The sequence below is a fragment of the Channa argus genome, chromosome 6, assembly GCF_033026475.1.
Source record: "Channa argus isolate prfri chromosome 6, Channa argus male v1.0, whole genome shotgun sequence".
Lineage (NCBI taxonomy): Eukaryota > Metazoa > Chordata > Actinopteri > Anabantiformes > Channidae > Channa > Channa argus.
The window spans coordinates 16,964,281-16,972,044 of NC_090202.1; positions in this window are offsets into that span (position 1 = coordinate 16,964,281).

Below are 7,764 nucleotides of genomic sequence, written 5' to 3' on the forward strand. Positions count from 1 at the left end.
AATCTAAGTTAAAGCTGCATCAAACAAAGAAGAAGCGATATGTGGACAGATAAAGGTCAGATAAATCAAAATTTGAAATTCTTTTTGGAAACCATGGACGCTGTGTCCTGTGGACTAATTCAGGAGATGGACCATCCAGCTTGTTATCAGCAGACAGTTCAAAAGTCTGCATCTTGCATTTCAGCAAGACAATACTAAACCTCATACAGCATCCATCACAACAGCATGGCTGACCTGCCTGCAGTCCAGACTTTTCACCAATAGAGAGAATTTGGTGCATCACAAAACAAAAACTCCAGCAACAAAAGCCCAGGATTGTTAAGCAGCTAGAATCCTGCATCAGACAAGAATGGGACAACATTTCTCTCCTAAACTCCAGCAACTGGCCTCCTCACTTCCCAGACATGTACAGACAGTTGTTAAGTGAAGAGGGGATGCTACACAATGGTAAACATCACCCTGTTCCAACTTGTGATGTGTTGCTGCCATCAAATTTACAATTAGCTAATATTTTCCATAAAATGTCTCAATTTCAAAAATCTTATCAATGTTATTCATTTAAACTTAATAGCAGTGATTTGCAGAATTTACTCAAACAGTCATAAAATATAAAAACATTGTGTGACATTTTTTGGCACTTTGGTCTTTGTGTATGCACCTCACACCAAGACAAATTCCTAGTACTGTTAAATGTTCTTAACTGTGCCTGGATATAAACTGTTTTCTGATTCTGAAACTACAACATTGTAATTAGTTCATGTCTTGTTCTTGGTCACCAGATGACTAAATAATCTCCCTGACTTAATCTAACACCAGTCTTTTTTTTATTTATTATATCCTTTTTGCACTAGAAAAATTATTTTAGTACAGTAAATTTATAAATATCTACGGTTTTCAGTCAGTGTCACCCTTGACTTTTAATCTAGTGCACCAAGCACTTCACACTGAGTGCAATATCACAATAACTTTTCAAAAAATAAAAATTGTCTGATATTCTTATCAGATGTTCGAACCCTCCTCATGATAAACTGTAATCCTTCATTTTTGGTCAATTATGATTGACAATAAAATAAGAACTACAGGGACAGACACTATTAATATAAGATTTACAGTAATGCCCAGTACTTCCAGATCAGAGCTCTGATAATGAAACAATAAGCACTGCTTGAGAGCCTAGTCTACTTTATATCAATTTAATCCATCCCTTTGACCTCCTAATCTAATCAAAGGGCCCGAGGATGACAGGTGGTCTTTTCATCACTGCAACTAACAAACAACCCCTCTGCGGCCGAACCAGAGGATAACAGATTTGCATTCTGCCTAAGAACATGATGAGTAGGGGCAAAGAATAACAATGCAGCTTATGTGCTTGAAGGGTGAACAACGAGGCTAGACAAGGTAAACAGGCAAACAAATTTGTATGTCCAATACCCACAATCCTTGACTTAATACTATGAACTCTTAGCCTGGATTGTTTTTTGTTTTTTTTAAATTGCTGGAATATTTGGACATATTCCAGGATAAAGAGCTGCTGTAAAGTTATGTTGTTTGTTGTCACTCATTTAATTTTAAATGTGAATCTTTCAATGAAGAGAGTAAACTTTTTTTTTGTAGGTGGGATACTCAAAACCCATACATTTATCCCTCTAATATTTTAACTAAGGGTTGGGGTGCTTAGCTCTCCCCCAGAATCCACCAGCTAATTTAGCAGTATCCTGCTTCTCATTCATATATGTGACCAGCTACCTGTCACAACAACCATGCTGTAAACCTTTACAGCTGGTGCAATGATTTTTTTCAACAATAACCGTTTAAGAAGGCAGAGTCTGCACCCCAAATCATCAGCCAGGCAAACAAACGGACATAAAATCAACAATATGTTTTGGAGCATAATGTCCAGGAAGCAAGGAGAAAATAGGAGATGTGAAGTGTGTATAGTATAGCACAGGGCTCATACACTGTTAAACCCACAGCACACCCATAGGGGTCATAATATTAAATGACTTGGGAGACAGGAAACTCTTCTTCACAGGGTTTAAGAGCCTCTTTATGCCAGCTATGACCATAATCCATAGTCAAAGGGAGAGGTTTAGAAGAGACTGACATTGAGGTAAAACAAGATAAAGATTTAACTTTAACTCTTAGTCTTCTAAATCACACATACTATTAAAAGCAGATGATCACATTAAAAATTACATGTTTATAAGTTTGAGTTTTTACCCTCCTGAACTGATTTAACATACTGTTAGTTTTTGTGCTTCATTTGTATGGAAAGCCGTTATAGAAAGGATGCTCCGCCTCATATTGTTAATCTGTCATTAACATAATACATGCCAATAAAATTCAAATAAAGTACTCCTTACGCCTCTTGTGGCTTCCATTCACTTAAAGTGAATCACTGCAGGATAAAAATGTTTAAAATGGCGTTTACGTTATGCTGAAAGAAATGGAATTTGCATGCATTGCTATGTGGTCTGGAGTGCTGGCTCTACACGGACCTCCCCAGTATGGATAGCAGAGCAGGACCCATGTTGCGCTGACCTTTGTAGGTGCAGCCAGTGCTAACCAAAGCTTTAACAGATGAATAAAAATAATTAAGACTTGTTGTGTCTATGAAATTCCCTAAGTGTACAATAACACATTACCCTCATATAAAGACCTGCCAAACACAGCAGCCTTTTGTTACTGGGAAAATATTAGCGTGCAGACACGGAGTTTCAACAAGACTTAAAAAATCCCTCTTTAAGTCACTGAAACGCAGCACTCTTCTGCCAACATTCTCGTTGTATAGGGTGGCGCTGTTTAGTACAGAACCCCTAGCATCTCTGACGTGAGCAAATACTGTGCCAACCAGCTGAATTTTCCTCTTGCAATCTTAATCCAATCCTAGGCCTTCTCAGTGTGTGTGTGTGTGAGAGTGTGTGTGTATCTCACAACTGGTTGAGTTACTGCTCAACTGACACTAAAGCCCATTGCAAAAATGCACTTTATATAACTGAAGTTTTAGTTGCGCAGGTTTTAATAACATGCTATAAAGCCTACACTTTATTAAAAAGCATCTGAAGCCTTCCACCTTAGCCATATGACTTAATGTAACTGAGCAACAAAGAAATATGTGTCTATTAAAACACTTATACATGGGCCAGAGTGTCGTAAGACAAGGATAAGGGATTGGTTTTCATGTTAGTCTGACTTTCAAGACACAGGATTATTCAGAGCAGCCAGTTTCCTCTCAACTAAGAAATGGCAATAAATTTCATCTCTGCACTTCTTTCTTAAGCCTGCATGTCAAAGCTCAAGGAGCAACCGTTGCACGGCACAGCAAAAAAGGACCTCCTAACTAATTTAATTAATTAGTCTGGGTTACAAAGTGACCTTTGCAACTTGGAGGGCTTACAAAAAACCAGTAAGAGATTGAGAAAAAGTCAAAGCTGAGATAAAAATCTCCATAGTGCTGAATCACAAATTGTTTACAAATCTCATGACTACCACAATGAAAAAAAGTACACTTTAATGATCAATTAAATTAAAACAGAAATTGTAACTTTTATAACTACTTGGCTGCTGCCTTTTTTGTTCCATTCCATCCATGAAATCTTCGGCCTCCTCGCTGTGCCTACCTCATACACAAACACTGACACATTAAGATGATAGACAGGCACTCTGTTTTTGAGCTAAATAGGAAGTGACATATCTGTTTATTTCTCTTGTGCCGGCATATCTGCTGCTTAGAGACCGAAAGGTCTGAAAAACTGCTATTCGGGGACGTGTGTGTCCAAGTGTGTATGCGTATGTTAAGTGTGTGTTACCATCAATTTGTGTTTTGAAATTAGCAAATCAGCAGTTGTCTTTCAAGGAAGGACATCCACTCAATCTTTTTCAGTCAGATGATTCCCCAGAGATGCTACTGTACATCTCCAGATTCTCATTCACATCTCTGACTCTCATTCTAATCAACTGTGCAAAGTGGCAGAGGAGAGGATCTAGATAAATATAATTCAACACTATGCCAGGGTGTTGGGAGGAAGCAGGACAGGGCGACAATATCTCAATCAAAAGCACTTTTTAAGACAGAACAATCCACTGGGAAAACATGGCTCCTGCTAACATATAATTAATGTACATTTAATCTACTCTCTATCTGGGAAATAATGCAGGAACTCATTGCCATTGTGTTACTATAATAAAATAACTGTATAGCATAGATCTACATTATCAATGAATGTCCCTCTAGTTCGTATCCGACGCAGACTTGCTGCTTCCACATTAATATAAACTGTGTAGCCAGTACTTTTCATAAACTATTGCAGAATCAAGAGCATAACCTCGGGGATCACTTTTTCAAACACTGCACTGCGCTGCTTTTCCTGAGTGCTTTGTCTTTAGTGATGCCTCACCTGCAATACATGACCATTTGCTCTCTTTGGGATGGCACTTTGCTGATTCGGCTAATAACTAAAGGACCCGGCTATATATAAATGTAACCTGAGCCACAAATATAAACGAGCCAGAAACTTTTATACTGATAAAACACTAACAGTCAAAAAAAAAAGATCTCAGAAGACCTATGATCAAGAGGTGACGATTTGGATGTAGCTGCAGAGAGTTACACAGTAATCTCGAGGACTTTAGATATTCAGCAGTCCACAGTTAGACACAATGTTTATAAAGGAAGATGATTTGGTACTGTGTCCACTTTCCATAGAAGTGGGCACCCAGCCAAGATCACGCCAAAAGGTACAAAACAGAATACCTACTGAGGTGAAAAGGAACCCCAGAGTAACAGCTAAAGGATTAAAAGATTCATTGGAGTTTGTTATAATCGTTGTTCATGAGTAAACCATATACAAAACTTTGAACGGGCATGGTATCCATGGCAGGACACTATGGAAGATAATATTCTTTTCGAAAAACAACTGCTGCCGAAGGTGGTTCAAACAGTTATTGTCACTCTTCCCTTCAGGGCAATGTTTTTTCCCTCCTTTCAAGCTATGTTCCTCTACCAGAGGCCTGGGAATGTGAGGGTCCTGTAAAATACCTTAGCTGTTCCTAGGACTTTACACTTCTGGTCAGAGCTCTCAGATACTGTTCCTGGAATGTGTTGGAACCATTCTCCCAATTTGGGGATCACAATGTCCTGATTATCACATAGCAATCACTTCTTCCATCTGCCAACGGTACATACAATGCAGGAGTTTGTCCTTCCTGATGGCCCCTGTTTAGCATACTTTTTTTTTTTATTATTGTAGCCTGTTCATAGGTTTGATTTGTTCCCATTTTCCTGTGATACTTGTCACTGTCCTCAACATCTGCTGTGTTGCGTTCTGGTAATACAATCCCCTCAGTTCTGGCTACCTTTCCTCTCCTTGTTACCATCCAACTGCACTTATTCAACCCCATGCTGCACTTCATGGCAACTTATGAAATTAGCTTGAAGTTAGCCTCTAAAGTTTTTATTTTTATTTTATTCTTGATGAAGGCTTCCAGAGTCCTGTTGATGTTGTACAATTCCAAGAATTCTAGGAACCATGTATGAGGCATTGGGTAATAGGCTTTCTTGTAGTCAATCTAGGCCATGCACAGTTCGGTAGATCTGGTCACGCAGTCTCAAGTGATTGCTTTATTTACCAGTAGCAGGTGCTTTGCACCTCTGGTTTTAATACCCATTTCCTTTCTGGACTCTACTCATGCATTAACCCATGTGCCTGCTCATATCTGACACTACTATGTTGGAAAAACTAAAACAATTACGGATAAATGGCCCATCATTTCTTTTTGTCTTTTTACTGGCAGTCTGAAATGTGATTCAACAGATTTACCAAATTTTGACTACTCTGATTTGTATTTGTATTCCATGTTTGTATTTGTTAATTATGTTAGAAATTAAAAGCCTACAAGAGCCTGGAGAGTTAAAGTATTTGTAATGGAAGTATTACAAAGTGTAGATAATATATACTTTTGTGAGAACCAACAGCTGCACATGATATACTCACTTTCTTTAAGGTAACTGTTATGAAGAGTTCAGAGGCGCTTGATAACCTCAAGCAGCTAGTCTATATTCAAAGGTTTGTTTAATGCATCACAGTCGTCTCTGGCTCAGCTCCTTCTATCCATCCACTACAATGTTGTCTTCGTCTCAGTACATAAAATCTGCAAAACAGCGTGAACATAAATATGTCAGGATAGATGATATGGTAAGGGCAAACTCTGCAACATTGTGAAATTGAGGTGTCATCTCACCTGATCATGTGAAAAAGGCCTAGCCATGTATAAGAAAAAAAAAGTAATACACTGAAACTGCATAGTTTGTACTAATTACTATTTTTCCCACCATTAATATATACAGTATATACAAAATTATTACTTTAATCAGCCCCAAAATACTATTAGCCAATGTCTTATTGTCCAAATAATGAATTATATAGATTATATCCAACACAAAGAAAAATGTTATATTTCAGATAACATGTTTATATTTCATTACAAACTACAAACTGCTGTTGTAAGAATCCCACTATGTCATAGTTTGCAAGCTCATTCACATCCATGTGAAAGCAGCATTTGTTTGCAAACGTGTTATTTTAACTAAAAAAAAAGACATTGTTTCCAGAATAAATGTGTACAGCTCGCTTAAGCTTAAAGCTCATCTTTAAATGAAATTCACACTGCCTCAGGGTGGCTGGCTCATTTGACTCTGCCACATTTGAATTCCATCTTCATTCATTGTGGAAATGAGGTTTTTACATGGTATGCAAAAAAGTTGTATAGATTTGTTTGCAATGCTTATCTGGAGATAGGTAAAGAGCAATGGTCAGCAGTGTGCACCTCAAGAAGGCTTGTCAGGGGTCAAACTTCTTTGCATAAGTTGAGCTGGATTCTTTCTTGATAGGGCAGTGGGTACATGATGTTTTACATCTGACAGATCGACCATCGGCTTCTTCATTGCATGCATTATCCCTGTGCTTTTTCTCCCGCACATAGTGCATGGTAAATACAGCCGGTTTGTTGAACTATGGATGTGCCCTAGGCCTTGAAAAGGAAAAGGACTCTCAGCATGTTAGAGGAAGAGAAGCAAATACGTCAGTTAGATTAAATATCGGGCAAAACACAAAATTTATGTATTTTATTCTGATCATATTTTGTAGACTTAATAAACAGAGGTTGTTGAGGTGACATACTATGGTCCTAATGTGGGGTTTTATAGTCAAACTTTGTGAAGTGAATATCTTAAGAATATTAATTAGAATCACGAAAATAATTCCAAATAAAAAATTATGTCAAAAAAAGTGGGCTGTGAATCGGTAAAAATTTACAAATTAACCGAATTTCAATGTGATTAATCCTATTTAATCATACTCTTTTTTGAACTTGTGATAATTTCACACTGAATCACCATATTAAAAAAAGCAAAGGAATGGTGCAATTTAATAGCATATTTTAACACTATAACCTGTGACCTGTGATTATTCTTATTCATACCCATATACAAGTACAAAATCAGTTTTCATGACTTCAGAAAAGGCTAGAGGAAGAGAAGAGAGGCTACAAGGCAAATTTTCATGAGAAACCAGCCTTGCAGCTCTGGTTGTATTACGAGCAACGTTTGCTTAAAGTATGGTTCATTTTTCAGTCTGAAAATGTTGCACAGATGCTTCGGCATCATAGGGCCCTGGCGTTTCACACACTGTTAGAAAATCAATCATAAAACAAAACAGTCAAATGACTGGCAGCAGCAGCAGCTGCCAAACACAAACCGTTAAATTA